Source organism: Melanotaenia boesemani, chromosome 18, assembly GCF_017639745.1.
Source record: "Melanotaenia boesemani isolate fMelBoe1 chromosome 18, fMelBoe1.pri, whole genome shotgun sequence".
In the NCBI taxonomy this organism is placed as follows: Eukaryota; Metazoa; Chordata; class Actinopteri; order Atheriniformes; family Melanotaeniidae; genus Melanotaenia; species Melanotaenia boesemani.
The window spans coordinates 4,925,245-4,942,621 of NC_055699.1; the positions used below are offsets into that span (position 1 = coordinate 4,925,245).

At 37.9% G+C, this 17,377-nt stretch overlaps 1 protein-coding gene across 1 annotated transcript in view; it reads right to left on the reverse strand.

Annotated features, from left to right (window-relative positions):
* LOC121629179 (cadherin-18) overlaps window positions 1-16,634 on the reverse strand; it is a 117,729-nt gene extending 101,095 nt beyond the window's left edge. The window contains exon 1 of the mRNA XM_041968774.1: window positions 16,438-16,634. The gene's annotated coding sequence lies outside the window, so the exon portion shown is untranslated. The remainder of the gene's footprint in view (window positions 1-16,437) is intronic.
* Window positions 16,635-17,377: the final 743 nt, after the last annotated feature.

Consider the following 17,377-nt stretch of genomic DNA (forward strand, 5'->3'; position numbering starts at 1 on the left):
CTCCCACTGAGTCATGTGGAGAGGATGGTGTGTCAGTCACTCCCTCCCACCATCTTCCCAAAGTCAACAGCACCTTGTCCTTCCAGTTTCCAATTACCATCTGTCCAAACCCTCAGCTATGATTATCTCAACCTAAAATGTACCACTCCTCACATGTTTCTACAAGCCGAAAATGTTGGCAAAACAAGAAGCATCTGATGTTTTTTATCTGGTCATGCTTAGATACCAAACTGAACAAACCTTTTTTTTTTTTTTTTGTTTGTTTGTGTAACTGCTTTTAGCTGTTACCGGTGTCTTTTTTTTTCTTGGTGTCAAATTAGAAAAGCATGTCTGCACTTTTCAACCCCACTATATGTGGTTTGTTTGCCTAATGAGAGCTGTGTAGAAGATGGAAAATGTCCCATCTGTTGTGTGTTTAATGGCTGAATTCCTGAGCTCTCATCATACAGCAGGAACGCCAGGATGAAGCAGACAGTTCCCATCTGCTGGCCACTGCAGGAACAAAAAAAAAACAAAAAAAAAAAACCCAATATATATATATATATATATATATATTGTTTTTCAATTTCTATCATTAAATCAAATCAAGTCTCAGTGTTTAATATATATATATATATATATCTATATATATATATAGATATATATATATATCTATATATATATAGATATATATATATAGCTGAGGTGTATGTGGACACATAAACATTTGTATCTCTGAATGGGAGAATAATGTGGAACTCCATGTTTGGCCTATTTGAGCGAAACAGCATATCTTTTGACATTTCAAAACCTTTACAATATCTTCTAATGAAAAATTTTCATTTGAAACTGAATGACTGAATCCCCTGTAATTCCTTGTACTCAAGGATAGAAACGTTGGGTCCTGCACTCATTATTCCTTTGAGTATGAATCCACATCAATATGATATGTTTTCATTTCCTCAAGAGCAAATCGTTGCATAAAGATGCTCACTCAGTCTAACCAAACCGTTTGATCTGCTGTGGAAACTGATGTGGCCTCCCATTTATTATACTTTTCCCACTCTGTACTCCAGTTTGCACATGAAGAATATATTTGGACTGCATAATGATCGATTCAGAAAACTCCATGAGGTGGTTGTGTTCAGCAGTTTGCATGTGCTATTTAATCATATTTAATATGTTTAATATTTTATATAACCCACTGAGTCTGGCACACATCCTTTGATTATGATATTAATTTAAACTGGACACTTGGATTTTCTCCAGTAATGTGGACACACCTGTCTACACAAACTGAAGCAGGAAAAAGGACTGCTAGGCTGGTTTATTCTGCCACATAATGGTATAAAGTAGCACAGATGGTGATGCAGCAGCAGAACTTTTTTAGCATGAGTAATCTGTAAAAATATCATGCAGTCAGTGGTCCATGGTGCTGCAATTCAGCACAAGATATACAAGCTGAATTACATGGGCTCAGGGTGTGAAGGTGAACACATATTATTAAGATGGATCATGTGATGGTTGGAGTGGGGAGAAACAACTAATAAAAAAAAAGAATTCAACTTTTTTTTGGATAGCTAAACTTACAGAGGCTAATCATAAGTGAGCCACATTTTGTGTTGAAAATGGAGTTTCGGTGAGAACTGGTTTTATATTTAATTTTACAAACCATATGTTCCATTACTTGCACTACGAGGAAAGCATGAAATAAGAAGCTAGAAGAAGATATAGAAGTTATTACAAGCTAAGTGAAAAAGACATGAGAAGAAGGCCTGATATGTTTTGTTTATACCTGCGATAGAATGATATCAGATTCTGCAAGCTTTTGTGTTACTCCATTACAACGGATTCAGATTATTTGATACTGTTGAAAATACTAGATATTACAAAAGTCTGCACCCTGCTTATCAAACTATAAAGACTGATAAATAATTATTGAGGGCAACTCTTCTAATGTGAGTGGACATGTCAGTTAATTTTTAGATTCAATTCTTTTTTGTGTTTCTTGTGTTGTCTCACTCTGGTTTGTGGCCACCAGTTTAACACAGATGGTTCAGTACCCCAGTGCTGAAAGCTATGCAAAATAAATAAATGTCCACCTGCATGTCATGATCAATAATTTAGCTTCCTCTTCCTTGGAGTAGCTGTGGCTCAGACATGTGCAGCTGAATTAGCCCATTATTAGAACTGAGTGTGGGACAGGACAGGTCGTTGACATTTCCTGGTGGGTATGGGTGTTATTGGAGTAAGATTAGCATACACAGCCATGATATCTAGGGGGTTACTAACAGTTTGAGTGGGGTTAAGTGCCCTATAGAAGACCTGATCTCAATCATAGTAATTGTGATTTTAGTCTATACAACTACTGTATGCACCATTTGCATGTCTTTTATTCTAAAATTCCTCAGTGGATTACATGGCGAGGAATTAATTCTACACAAAAAGGCAACACACCAGCTGTTGATGGAAATATTCAGTTGCAGCAAACATTCATTTCTTCCCACGTACATATTAAATGAATTTTGCAGTCAAATAAAACAGCAAAGAGTAGTATTGGCACATTTAAAAAGCTGCAAGTCATTGGTGTACAGGACTGATGAATGGTTGACTGATTCATCAGTGATATTATAGCTGGCAAAATTTCCCATCAATCCACTAATCAGTGAATTACACATTTCAGCTTTGCTTGAATTTATGTCAAGCTGTTGAGATTCAAGTTAGCCTCTGCCAAATGGAACAAAAGACAAAGGCATAAGATGAATTCAGGATTATAATATATTCATATCACCTACAGCACTTGGTTTTCCCCGTGTTTGAGAAGTCTAAATTCAGGTTGCGGCTACTGGGGTTTGGCAGAATCCACCGTTTCACACATGCTAAAACACACAGAGCAGGTGGGTTTTACAACAAGGAGAAGGGCTCTGTGCTCTCATCCACAAAGCTGGGCTGAGGCTATTCACATTAGCATTTCATACACAGAAAAGCTTGCTTTTCTCCTGCCAGGTAAATTCCCACATGAGTGGATGAAGTGCAAGAGATTTGGGAGTTTCACAGATGCTCACTGCACTGCTTTGCAAGAGCCCACAGAGACTCGTGGGGCGGTGTTAGGAGCAGCAACAGACAAATATGCCACCTCATCGTCCAAATAAGGAACAAGCTGGTGATGTAGACAGCAGAGACAAAGGGGGAAGATTAGTGCTGTGAAGTGTATGAAGGAATAGTGTTGGCAGCCTGGGCTGGGAGGGCTTTGGGGGGCTTTGTATGTACTTTTTTGTTTCTTTTTCTTTTTTCCTATGAAATTTTAAATATAGTTGGAAAAAAACTTTAATAGATTGTAAAAACTACTGCATTTCCATGAAGTCATTACTGCCTTAGGATTCTTTCATGTTCCTCTGAGGATCCTTTTTGCACTCCATCACATTGGGACTAATTTCAGAGATTTGAAGCATTGTGTTTTATATGTATTCCATGTGCTTGCACATAACTTGGTGTAGCATATTGTTTGTACAGGCACCTTAAAAATCATCTCATCCCTAAACTGAATACATGAAGCTGATAAATAATTTACATTGATTAAAGATAAAAACTTTCATTGTGGTATATATGAACAAAATGAAAACAACCGCAATGTTGCTAAGACATTTAGACTAGAATTAAGAAATGCCACTGCCACAAAATGCTGATTTTTAGCAGATTTTTAAATATAAAAATCTCTATTATTAATGATTATGAATCACTAACTTCTGGTCACTAAAATGTCAGAAAACAGCAAAAATTGATTGTATTACCAGAGCTGATGATAATGTCATCAGATGTGGTGGTGTAAACAGATTAAATTATTTACATAAATTAAATATTATTTTTTTATGTCTTATCAAAGAAATAAACCAGTTGATTCAACAAATCAATGGTGATCTCTGTATTGTGGTTTGAATAAATGTCAAAATGTCCATTTAAATTTTAAATCAAGAAAAAATTTCATTAGAATCGGTTACATGCCCTTCAGTGCAGAATGACTCATCAATAATCTTTTACACTTTTTTCAAGAGATTCAAAATCTAAAATACCTTTAGGAAAAACTGCAGGGAATTCTTGACATAACTGGATGAGATACTGGTGTATACTTGATGTATATTAAAAGACACCATTAAAAAAAAAAACACTTTGTGGGGACTTTAGACTCAGTCTCTTGGCACAGGGTTGTTGATTTGTTGTCATTTAATTGCTTTCAGATATTCATTCTAATACACGGAGATGTATTTGACACTTTGGAACGTGATCTGACAGCTTGGCAGCAACTCAGAAGTACAGTGAAACGCTTGTGGTGAGGAAGTGGGCAGATGTTGCAAAGTGAATGGTTCAATCACAATTCTGGAAACATTTCTAAGGCCATCTGATCACACAGTATGCAACTGAGTAGAGCATGAAACGTGGTGGAAGTTATGAAGTACAACAGGAGTTGGTTCACTGTATAATTTGAACATTATTAATTAATAAGGACTGTAAACACATAAAAATACAAAGCCATCTTGTCTAAAACAGAAAAACGTACATTTATATTTAGATGCTAGTTTGATACACAAGGTTTAATTCCACATATAAACCTCCAGGTGGCCCATTTGAACAGAATCTAAATTTCAGCACATTTACAGCAACCATTTGTTGTTTATAAAACTTAGTGCTGATTTTTTTTCTCCACAAGTATTAAAGTGGTATTAAAATTCCATTTGTCGTCTTAACTCTATTGGACAGCACCCCGCGGCTTGCCTCTCTTCCACCGCAAATCTGCAAATCAGTATGGACGCCATGTCCATCACACTCCCCTCTTCCTCTCACTCTCACTCTCATAGAGCATTGGCACGGTCCAATTAACATCTCTCTCACATCCCGGCGATGCACGTGAAGGGTGAGCGGGGCTGGCAGGCGTAGAGCACACTAATGTTTTATCAGTGCCACACATCGGGGTTTCTCTTTGCACTGTGACACTGACAACTACCTGACGTGACTCGCCTTTCCACTCTGTCAGGATTTTACATGGCTTTAAAGTTAGAGTCCATATTCCACTTAAAAGTAATATCTGTAGGGATGTTATTGCAGGGCTTCTCAAGTGCAGTTGTAATGCAGCTGAAAAATGGAGGATGAGTCAAAACACATGTACTATATTTACTGTACAACTGATGTTTTAAAGAAAGTCAGTACAAGTTAATCCAAATATTGTCTTTCAATATGCTACCACTGTACTTCCTGTTTTTAACTTTTCTGAATCTAACACCGAATATGTGCCACTCTAATCTGTGTGATTTGCAGAGCATAAAAGTGTAAATGAAATGCCTGAAGCTTAGACTGTAAATCAAGTGGGGGGTAAATGTGATACAAGATGTACCCAGGTGAATAAAACACAGCTTTCCCAAAGAAGGTGAAACACCTTGAGTGCAACCAAAAGGCATACCCACCGCCACAACTCTTTTAAAGCAAAGAATAAAATGAAACACTCGGAGGCAGCCCCCAGGATCCCAGGCAGAAATGCACAGCGATTACATAATGACAGTTCATCCTTTAGAGGTATTTAAAAAAGGGAAAGTCTCTGAGCAAACACTCACAAATGTGAGATGGAAAACCAAACCCTGTAATTGTGCATTAACTATTCATGCTGCATATTGGAAATAATATGGCTCTGTCTCCACAGTCTGAAAAGTCATTCTTCCAATAAAACATGGAACAAATATCCAGACAGAATATTCTCACACCAATCCAAGTGCAGTGCATTTTTGTCCTCGTACATGACACTATTTTTCCATCACTGGAAGCTTTTGCCTCTTTTTTATTGTCAACATTTGAATAAAACAGCTTTCTAAAGCTGATTTTAGGTTTTGTATTTTAATGTAATTCCCAACTATGGAACTATATCAAATCAGCCAAACAAAAAGCTTTTTCTACATGTAGGATGGACCAGTGTTTCAGCATAATCCTTGAATGGCAGCGTGTTGCCAAGATTTTTGTGATGTGAGAAGGTGTTTAGCAGACTAAGGATTTATCTGAAAGTGCAGTATGCTGGAAGAGGAATGAAAATTGTTTTTGTTTGTTTGTTTTTTTTAAGTTGAGACTGAGAACTAAATCCTAAAGTGTTCAAAACAGAAAGTCAGTAATAAATGGTAAAAATAAATTAAGCTGCTGACTAAAAAGGGAAGATATTTTCAAAAGCTGATTTTATTTTAGACAGTTTGGAAACGTTTATCATTCATTGTGCATCTTTGAGGTCAAAAGCAAAATGCCATAATGCAACAACCTACTGTAGATGCTTGCCCACGATCAAACTTCCTCTTATAGTGCTGAGGGCTCTTAAAGGAAATGCTTTGTTGGCCATTCGTCACTGACAGAGAGAGTAGGAGATGAATCATTCTAATGTTGCTCTCACCCATACTGAAGAGACCCATAGTGCAATAATGTCAGCATGATGCATACTTTTCTGTGTCCCTCTGTAAATAATGAAACTCAAAAAAGGAAACACAGGTTAGCTACAGGACAGAAAAGGTGAGCTATTCTTTCTCCTTCTATTTCTATGTATGAGTCAGGTGACTGGGGTTTTGTTGTGTGATTGACTTCTTGTCATGTCCTGATAGGCCACTGCTGTTTCTCTGGTACCCTTTTGAAGTCTGAAAACTACACATTCTGAGAATGTAATGCTGGTTTTCTAATGAGCTAAAGTTTACCTTATCTTTAACTAAGACACTAAGACAGCTTTTTACCAGCTCAGAAACATCGAAAGAATTAAAAGTTTAGTCCCCCAAAAAGACCAGGAGAAACTCATCCATGCATTCATCTCCAGTAGGCTGGATTACTGTAATGGTCTTTTAACAGGACTTCCTAAAAAGAGCATTAAACATCTGCAGCTCATCCAGAACGCTGCTGCTGGAGTTTTAACCAGGACTAAGAGATCTGAACACATCAAACCAGTTTTGAAATCTTTAAACTGGCTTCCAGTCAGTCACAGAATAGATTTTAAAACCCTTCTGCTTGTTTACAAATCCCAGAACGGTTTAGGCCCAGAATACATCTGTGATATGTTCAGAGAATATAAACCTAGCAGAGCTCTTAGATCCAAAGACTCTGGTCAACTAGTCCAGACTAAACATGGAGAAGCAGCATTTAGCTGTTATGCTGCAAACAAGTGGAACAAACTGCCAGTGGAGATTAAACTTTCACCAAATGTAGATATTTTTAAATCCAGGTTAAAAACATTTCTTTTCTCATGCGCCTATGCATGAAATCTGCATGTTAACTTTTTTTTAACTTATCTTGCTTTTAATCATTTTAATGTAATTTATTATTTTATTGTGATTATGTGTTGATGCCTTTTATTATTTCTAAATATCTGTAATGTCTTTGTTTTATGTAAAGCACTTTGAATTGTCCTGTACATGAAATGTGCTATACAAATAAACTGCCTTGCCTTGCCTTTAATGTCAGTTTTACTGAAAAAAAGAAAGCTGAGGGATATCAGGTTATCAGTGGTGTATCACTTTTCATTTTGTTTTCTTTCTCATATTGGGTTTGTTGAAAATGAGGTAAACAACCCCAATATAATTGAATTTCCCTTTGGGATTAATAAAGTATTTTTCATTTCATTTCATTCGATTGGTTAATTGAAGTTCCTGGACAGAAAATTGCAACTCGCTGGCTTCAAAACTCAAAAGCAAAAGCAGAATTGATTAAGGAAATTCCAAACAATTGTTTTTAATCCACAATGTGCCACAGTTTTCCAAAGAAAATGTTAAATTTTGATATTAAAAATTCAAAAGACAATAGCATCATTGCTAGAGCTGGGTTAAAAAGCACACACACAGACACATGCGTGCACATACATGTTTCCATCAGAGGACAGAGTGCACGTGTTCATCATCCAGCTGAAAATCAGACAAAAATATGAGAGTTTTCTAGATTCTCTCAGGCAGGTGGAGATGGAAGCTTCTTGCTCCAATGAGGAGCAGCTGGAGTATGTCTCCTGCTCCGGTGTTATGCCGATAGCATAATGGTTATCATGAGAAAAGTACAGCTGACCAAGCTGAATCTACCCTCATTTTAGGAAATTCTGAGTTGTGTTACGGCTTTAAATGGATCCAATATTCTTTGTAGGTTTTATTAATATTAACACTTTATCTGAGATCTGTACTTTAAGAATATTTAAAGTATATTTATTTATTTAAAGCGCTTTCATCGGGCCATTTAAAAAGTTTAGCTTTATTTCTGTCCTGTGGATTTTTTATTTTATTTTATTTATTTATCTTTTTATTAATTTTTTTTCCCATCACAGCATTTCTGGCTCTGAGTCCAGGGAAACACTGTATTGTTACGGTACTTCATTAATGTAGATGTGTCAGATCAGATTATTACAGTAATCTGATTACTCCAGATAACTGCTTTTGATTGTCAAGTAAATGCACTCAGTGTTATATATACACTACAGTTCAAAGGTTTGGGGTCACTTCCCTATTGAATCCCATGGCAAAGTGACCCCAAACTTTTGAACGGTAGTGTATGTGTACACACTTTTAATTTATATAACAGTTATCTGAGAACATCTTTAATATTGAAGAAAAACAGTTAGGGTTACATAATTAGCTGCAAATGAATCAATATCGAATTGAATCAGATTTAATTAAAATCGAATCGAAATAGGCTGTTGTGAATTGAATCGATTCAGGAAATTAGTCACGATACCCAGCCCTAATTAGTTCCACCACTTATATCACAATTCTGACCACCTATGTTGCTCCCACTCTGTTTTTAGAGCTTTCTTTTAACCCTGCTGCCTCTACCACATCCAGAAGCTTTCCTAAATATTCCCTGAATTCTATCTCCCCAAACTTGGGTAAAACCTCATGATGTCATATCTGACATGTGCTGCTTCTGGTACATCATTCTTGTGAATGAATGCACCGCAATTACTAACAGAATTATCACTTTCACTGTCGCTGTACAACCAATCCTCATCCTCAGGAAGTAAATACTGCCTTCCAGAATCAAAGTCGGAAAATAGTTGAGAAAGTTCTTCATCAGCAGTGAAAAATTGTTTCCACATGTTGCATGATTTCTTGGGAATCCTCTCTGTATCACTGCCTATGAGTGCCTTCTCATCATATCTATATGAAATCTAATCTTTTTTTTTTTTAATTGTTGGAGGACAGCTAGTAATAGTAGCCGTCAGAGGCAGCCAGTAATTGCTCACAACAATAAGGCCAGACAAAATTATAGAAGGAAAATGTTTGTAGTGTAAACCAAGTCCATCCATCCATTTTCTATATGCTTAATCCAATGCAGGGTTGCAGAGGTACCAAGCCATATGGAGAAAAAGGTACATAAAATTATGTCCAAATGACATTAGCACATAAATTATGCTGTGTTAATAGGAGAGCATGGCAGGTATCACCATTCTTGCTCCATTGACATTATTTCCAAATTATTTATTTTTGTTCTTAGTGAAAAACAGTGAATGATGCCAAATTCAGTCACACTGGTAGCTGCCACTAAATGGTATGAAAGAGAAGTAATGGCCAATTTCTTTCAGTGACAAGGATGTCAGTACTGGAAAACTGTGTCCATCAATAAATAATGCAAGGCGGTGCAAGGCGGTGGTCTTTTTTCCGCTTTTCTCATTTTTGCTTTATGTTTCTTCTTCAACTAATGATTAACCACTGCTCCTGCCAGTAAACATACCAAGTTAATTGTTCCAGCAAGCTCATTTCCACATTCCCATCAGGGTAACATGTCTAAGAAATGCAACAACAAAATTCCATGTGTCATTTATTTCTGTAAACCACACAATAACATCACACTGCTGCATTGAAAGCAGGGGATTATTTTACCTTTTCAGATAATGGATTTAGGGGAAGATGGCATCACTGACAAGACTCATCAACACTTGTCTCTTCAAAGCTATAATTCTTACTGGAATTAAACCTCTTTATTGTATGCCCTGGATGGCAGACACAGCCAGTCAATGACCAATTTTTGTTTGCAAGCTGGAAAGAGAAAGCCCATGCTTGGCAGAAAGCATGATTCATCTTTTAAAAAGCCTTTTGACTGTGCTGTTGGAACAGTAATCCACTATTCTCACTCCTGTCTAGTCTGCTGGTGATATGACAGAAACTGTATTAGATTCTGTGTAGCCACCACATGGGGTGAGCCATTTCTGCACAGATTGCACCTTGTTTGCTTTGAGACTGTTCTGGCAAAAGCTAAAGAAACCTTGTTGAGAAAGGTCTAAATGGGGCTTTGTCCTTGCAGCTATTCAGCAGAGGGTTTCTGTTTAAAATGTCAAAGGAGGAACAAATAAAATTGTGCAAACAGGGTTTTCCCAGAATTAAACAATCTCTTAAAGAGACACAGAGGATCTAAGGTGCATTCATACCAGGATACTGTAAAGGACTCGGTTAAATTGGGCAGGAAATTCTTAAAATTTTAGTACCTTCGTTTGGTTTGGGTTTGCTTTTACACTGCATTTTACCAAGCGTACCAGCAGTTGCTTGTCAGGGGTTGATACTACCCAAAACAAACCCAGACCAACAAGAAAGGAGAAAATCCATCTCATTGATTGGCCAGGGCTGAAAATGGCTCAGCTAAAAATGGCTCATTAACAGGTAAACAATAGAGCAACAATAAATTTATGCAGTCTAATATGATTTTCTGTCTGGTATGAGCAGTTAGGCAGCAAGTTATCTGACATATGTGGTATGTTGTGTCATACATAACTTACTCATTTTTGTCCATTTGCTTTCACACTGTCAATGCACTGAACCAGAGTTCATTTCCTAACGAACCCCCTGCTTTTCAAGAGGATAAGACTTCGGTTCTTTGGTTTCCACCAGAGTCCACAGGTGCATTCTCATTGCCCGAAACAGACCGGACTATTGTGAAGTGGACCAAGATTTGTTTAAAGCATACCTATCAGCGCTAGCATCAATGTGCCCTTAGACACTGTTTTCTCTTTAGGATGATTAGACTAGTCTCCACAAAGGTTAAACAAGCAAATTTCCCTCTTAAACTCAAGGGGTCCCTTTTAAGTGTTTTTGGTGTAGTCAGCAAACCTCTAGGCAAGTATTTGGCAGCATCTTCTATTAGTAGCAGGAGGCAACAGTGGCTAAAGCTGACTGACAGCATTCTTGCAATTATTTAAATCGGCGATCAAAAATGACACCTTTGATAAACACTTATTTTGGGGCGTTGAAACTTGCTGTTGAGCTGAGTTCCACGCACCATTTAAGGCATCTGTTTTGCTGCAAGCACACTGTATCCTGTGACTGATATATGCACAATTCTTTACACTTCAGCTGACACAATACTTGAGGGTAGTATCTGTCACTAGTGTCAAGGAGGGATTCAAGGGATTATCATTGTTAAGTCTATGTGGTTATGACAACATCTGCATACCATGGTATTTAATTTAAACAATTTAAGTCTGCTTGTAGAATGAACAGGTATTGCACATAACTACTGTTTTCTGTGCCATTTATTATCACCCACTGGGATCCATTAAAGCAAGGAATAAATAAGACTGGAAAACCATGTGCTAATATATCATCAAAGTGTGTGAGTGAGGCCTCTACATTTTTTCAGAACATTTGCAGTTCATCTTGGATTGCTACCAGGCAGGGGGTGGCCTTTATGTGTATTAGGTACTCCATCTTTTTTGTAGATGGAAAGCCTAAGTCACTGATGCAAGAAAAAACAGGCAAATCTCGACCTCTACAGTAAAGGAGTATTCTGTCCAGGTATTGATGGGGGATTTTTGTAAGTTTGTTTTAATAAACCTATTTCACAGTAAAGGGGCAATAGTCATTAAACCGCTGATTAAAATGTTAACAACATCTTTGTAATTTAATATCTGTGCCATTGTACACAATACATTCATATTTATTTTTTCTGTTGTGACCAGGTTGCCAAGTGATTCCAAAGCCTGTATCTGCCTCATTATCTTTTCGATTTGATTTAGTCTCAAATAATAACTTCAATGATAAATACAATATTATTTCGCTGACTCAGTTTTCCATGTTCCTGGCTCATTGAACAATGATGTAGTATCACCCTAAAAAATTCTCCTAAATTTAAAAAGAAAAAGTTGTATATGCACAAATTTTGCATAGTATTTTTATGCAAAAAGAACATGCTTCATTCAGTAGTCCCTTTTTTTTCAGCGGCCACTGTCACATCATAGTTTCCAGATTTGCTTGTGCAGTCAAATTCTGAAGGAATTGCACCCCAACAAAGGTGCACATGTTATCCACCAAAACCAAAAAGCAGGTTTTGCACTCATGAGTGATCACACTCTGGTGCTATGCTGGATCTCGTGCATGCAGAGTTTTTGGGGTGGAAAAAAAGAGAGACAATTCAATAACTTTCTATGTGCACTAATGTAGACCAACCTCAATTGTTGAATTCATCTGCCAACAGCTTGAAAGGAACACAGCTGTGCTCTCAGTTAAATACTACATTAATAACCAATCAGAAGTTAAGCGGGGCTTGGAAAAGGTTGAAGGAGAATTGTGAACACGTGACCATGAAGAGCCAGAAAGGTCCTGCTGTCATTGAAATAAATAACATTTAGATTCATTAAGGCACAACTTCTAATTTGTGAAACCTTTATTCTCTATATGAAAATACATATATGACTCATTTTATTATTTTATTTTACCCTTTTGAATTTTTTTTTTTTTTCTGGCCTGCAACACAGAAATATATGGATCTTTTTGCTAAACGTTACGAATTACTTTTATTAATGAGACCAAAGCTGAGCCAACGATTAAAGGCATAAGTCTCAACCTCAAGTGTTAACGGAAGATTTTCAGATATTTTTTAGATGTTGTGTTGGATGATCATTGTGCGTACATTGCGTCCAAAGGTGGCTAAGGGTGCTGAAAGTAACTTGTGCTGAAACGTTTATGCACAGAGCAATCAAAGAAACCTGGAATTGCTTACACAAACAACTATAGCTTGAATTTCCCAACCCCCAATGCACTTCACATATTCTTTACAAGAAAAGCAATAAGCAATTTAGCCTCTCAGGGAGAGTGGACACATTTACATGAGAGTTTAAATTCCCCTTTAATTCAAAATAAAAATTAAATCCTGTTTTAAAATATTAAAAATTATCATGTAAGCACTTACTGTAATTTAATAAACCCTTGTTTTGCTTTAAAGTGGAATTGATTCTTTCACTTAACAGTGTTTTCTGAAAACAAGAAACGGACGCACATCCTTCAGATAGACTGATACCCTAAAGGCTGATTTATGCTCGTGTAGCATCCACATGTGGTTGGCCACGGTGTAGCTGACGATGGTGAGTTTGCTCTCGTACTCGAGCGTAGGGGGTGCGCAACGTTTCGGTGTTGTGTTGCAGTTTCTCCTCCTAACCTGATGGTGGCAGCAGGGGTGGTATCGGTCTTTAAACTTACCAGGTCTGAGTTCTTTTGATGGTTCACTTCAGTTCAATAGGTATTTTCTGTTTTAAAATAATTATGGCGTCCAGTATGGTTCAGTGTCTTTATGAGCTTGTATAAGAAAACAAAGAAATAATTCAATCAGCCTCTCATCAACTCGATCCACTGGTTATTGTTTTTAAAAACGGTGGTTACCACACAAATTCAGCGAGAAGATCCAGATATACAGCAACACGTGATTCCAAACTGACCAATCACAAGAGAGTACTTCCGCGTAACTGTCTGCCTAGCAGGGGTGCACGTCAGATCTGGAAGAGGTACATGTCCAGCCGCTGCGAAGCTACGCCGAGCCTACAGCGGTTATGGAGATGCCGAGCGACCAGAAATCCACCTTAAGCCTTACAGTTTTTCACGATTGCTAAAACCCTAAATCCTACTGTCTGAAGTAAGTGCTCAGTTGCCTGAACCCACTGATTGAATCAGTCACTCTTTTGGCAAAACCATAAGCACTTTTCCCGTGTTTAGACACAACTTGCCAACATATTTTCATTGTGGTGCACCTGTGTTGCATAATGGTGAGCACAGGTGGCAAAAGTCAAACACAATTAAAGCACAGGTGTCACCAGTTGAACACAACTTAAAATTATATATATATATATATATATATATATATATATATGTGTGTGTGTGTGTATGTGTGTGTGTGTGTCTGTGTGTGTCTGTATGTACATCATACAGTGATCATTTGATGTTCTTCTACAGAGTATTTATTTTTAGTCTATGTAAAATGGGCAGGTTTTGGTTTTGCTCTTGACATAAGCCATTTAGCCTACAGTGAACAATAAACATTTATTTCTACAGGTTCATGTCCTCAGCATTGTGTTTTCTAATTTTCTACGCATTGTTAAGTTACTGCTCAGTCGTGTTTTTAATTTTGATTGACTTGGGCCACGATTTGACAACATAGTTCGGTTCTGGGCTCAGACTGAACTGTTTTGGGGTGAGAGTTTTTGCAAGAAGAGTCTGAGGTTTTGTATATGCAGTTTGAAAACTTTGTGCTGTTTTGTGTTCACAGTTTGGAGAAAAGGAGCGAAGCTTGTGAGAAATGTGTTTTAGTAATCAAGAAAAAATGTGTAATAACTATTACTAAGGCTGAATTCCCTCCATCTAGACAGGAGGTGGTGCCCCTATGAGAATGAACTATTTTAAGCATTAATGCTATATTGGTACACTTCAACAAATCACTATTGTCTTCTTCCTTTTCCTTCAGCAAGCCTCCAATGACTTGACCAATCAGAAGACATTTTCCCTAAATCTACATATTTTTAGGGGCATGTTTTCCCCAGAAAATAGCTGTCCATCATCCTGAAATAATTACAACCTATTTAGAGTTATTATAAGTGCAAAAGTAATCAAAAGGTACCACAAATTAATAATTAAATAACTGGAAATGATTCACCATGTCTGCTTCAACATAACTTTAAATACTTTATGTAGCTATGATTGTAAATTCAAAATGTAGCTTAGAAATCATGGTCCATAATTTCAAAAACTTTACGCAGAAAAGAAAAACAGGTTTGTTAGGTTGGTGGGATGTTCAACTTCCGGGCCTTTCAAAGCTGATTTCTTCATTTCATGGCACAGAGGGTTACAATGCATACTAAAAGTCAGTAATGGTAACATAAGCAGAGTCCTGATGTTGCAAAAGGTGGTAAAACTAATCCACAAGGCAGCTGACTGGCAAAACATTTCTCAACCATGAAGAAAAGCTTTGCTGCAAGAAGGTTTCCACATGTAAGAATTGGGTGATTTTATTTTTAATATTTTTTTGTCCCTCATTTTTGTCTTGTTATAGATTAACCAAAATGATTAACCACTAAATTGTTGACAGATGTACTGATAATGAAGATGATTTGTTGTTGCCCTCATCCAGTCCATATGGCCAAGTGACAACAGCTGTAATCTACTGGAATAAGAATCACTAAAAATGCCCAAACGCTCCAATTAAAGACAGGGAAAAAAAAATCACCCAACTTTACCAGCAGTACTGTTTTTTTCCTGTCATGTGTAAGCAGGATTTGCATCGTGTCTGCAGTGTTTACACAGAAGCAGCCAAATGGTTCATAGATTCTGTATATTAATCTGCAAAAACAGAAGCCAACATCATTGTTTGTTTCTTTCCTCACTGCATCTCAAATGTACTGCTGAATTGCAGGACATGTGGCATGTCTTTCTAAACATTTTCAAGCACATCTGAGAGATAAGTACCTTATAAAAGATCTAATGCAAGCGATTGGCAGCCATACCACTCTCTCTGTGCTGCAATATTAACGGGGACAGCAGGAAACTGGCACTTGCCTTGCGTCTTTCCACACACACAACTGTCACAGCATCTCACAGAATCCACTGAGGCATTCATTCAAACGTGCCTTGATTTTTTTTTCTTTTTTTTTTTTCTTTTTTCCCTCTCCCTATCGTTCACTCCAAAGAACCAGAGTGAGAAGATGCAGAAAGAGAAAGCCTGACTTACAGAGAAGCTGCAGTCAATGAGTGGACTCCTGTTTCCTGCAGTGCGCGTAAATTTCAGTCTGGCTACACTGGTGCGGCACGCGCATCACAGAGATCGGATAGCCTCAAACTCCCACTCTGTTATGCAGCCTGTCTATCATTCATAACTCCACAGAGGTGCTGTGGGCAACAACACTCTAGCAGAGAAGAGGCGCGCGAGAGCCAAATGCACTCATTAAAAGCGAAGAATGACTGGAGCGCACTCTAATACTTCTAATGACCATGTGTCCGTTTTCACGGGGCACAGAGGTGTGCGCGCACAGTCAAACTCATTGCTTAGAGGCGCGTGCTCACAAGCTCAGTACTTCTATTCATTTAGCCTTCACGGATTCACCTAAACTCAGCACAGTGGAGGCACGCCCGCCTCTGTCAGCCACGGTCCCAAAGATGCATACGGAAACTTACAATAGGTTATACAGATATAAAAAGCCAGGCAAACTTATTATTCTCTTACCTGCCCGCGTGCACCCTCTTGAACGCACACGACAGCTGATAAACGGCGAAAAAAACGCACGAGTTAGAGTTTGTTCCTCATTTTCTCCATTCCTTTCTGCCTCTTTCAATTTCCTTCCCCAGTCCCTGACATCCTCTTCGGGGCAAAGCTTCAGTGCACGGCTTGCCGAGAGCCCACACTCCTCTGCTCTACCAGTGTGCGTGTGCATGTGTGTGCGCAAAGGACTGGGAGAACGAGCCGAGCCAGTGTGTGTGTGCGCATCTCTCCGCCGAAGCGTCCTCCAATCGTACACAGCTACTGCGGCGGTTCAGGCCGAAGGAGGCGCCCGATTGGTCGGTTTTCAGATCAATCCACGACTGCAAAGCTCTGACTCTCCTCCCTATGCCCCCCTCTACCTCTCTCTCTATTATCTCCTCATCCTCTGCTCCTGTCTTTCTCTGTTAACACGTGATTATATAAGATAGTGATCAGGAAGTGATACTTATCCCATTCTCATTTTCTTACACACATACCCGCTGCATCCACCTTCCCAGAAAATCCCAGGTGACTACAGAATATCATGGAGAAACCCTGCACACTAAAAGAAAAGCAGGCACCTTGAAACATTAAAAATTGGGTAAATTGTAAATCAATTGGCTTGGAAAAGTTACTTAGGTCTTGCTGTATAATAATATTCTTGGAGCAGAAGTGCATCTCATTTCCATAAGAGATGGATGCTTGTATCAGTAAAGTGCACCAGTCGTTTTGTTTTTCATTCCAAACTGGAGTTTCATTTGAAATGCACAACAAACTCTGGATTGAAATCTAAGCAACAAATCATTAAGTTTGTGAGCCTGAGACTATTGTTAATGTTATGCTGTTTTGTTTTCTCATTTCAGTGTCTTTATACTACTCCCTTTAACTGTCAGTATGTAAACTTTCAAAGAAAAGGGATGTTTTT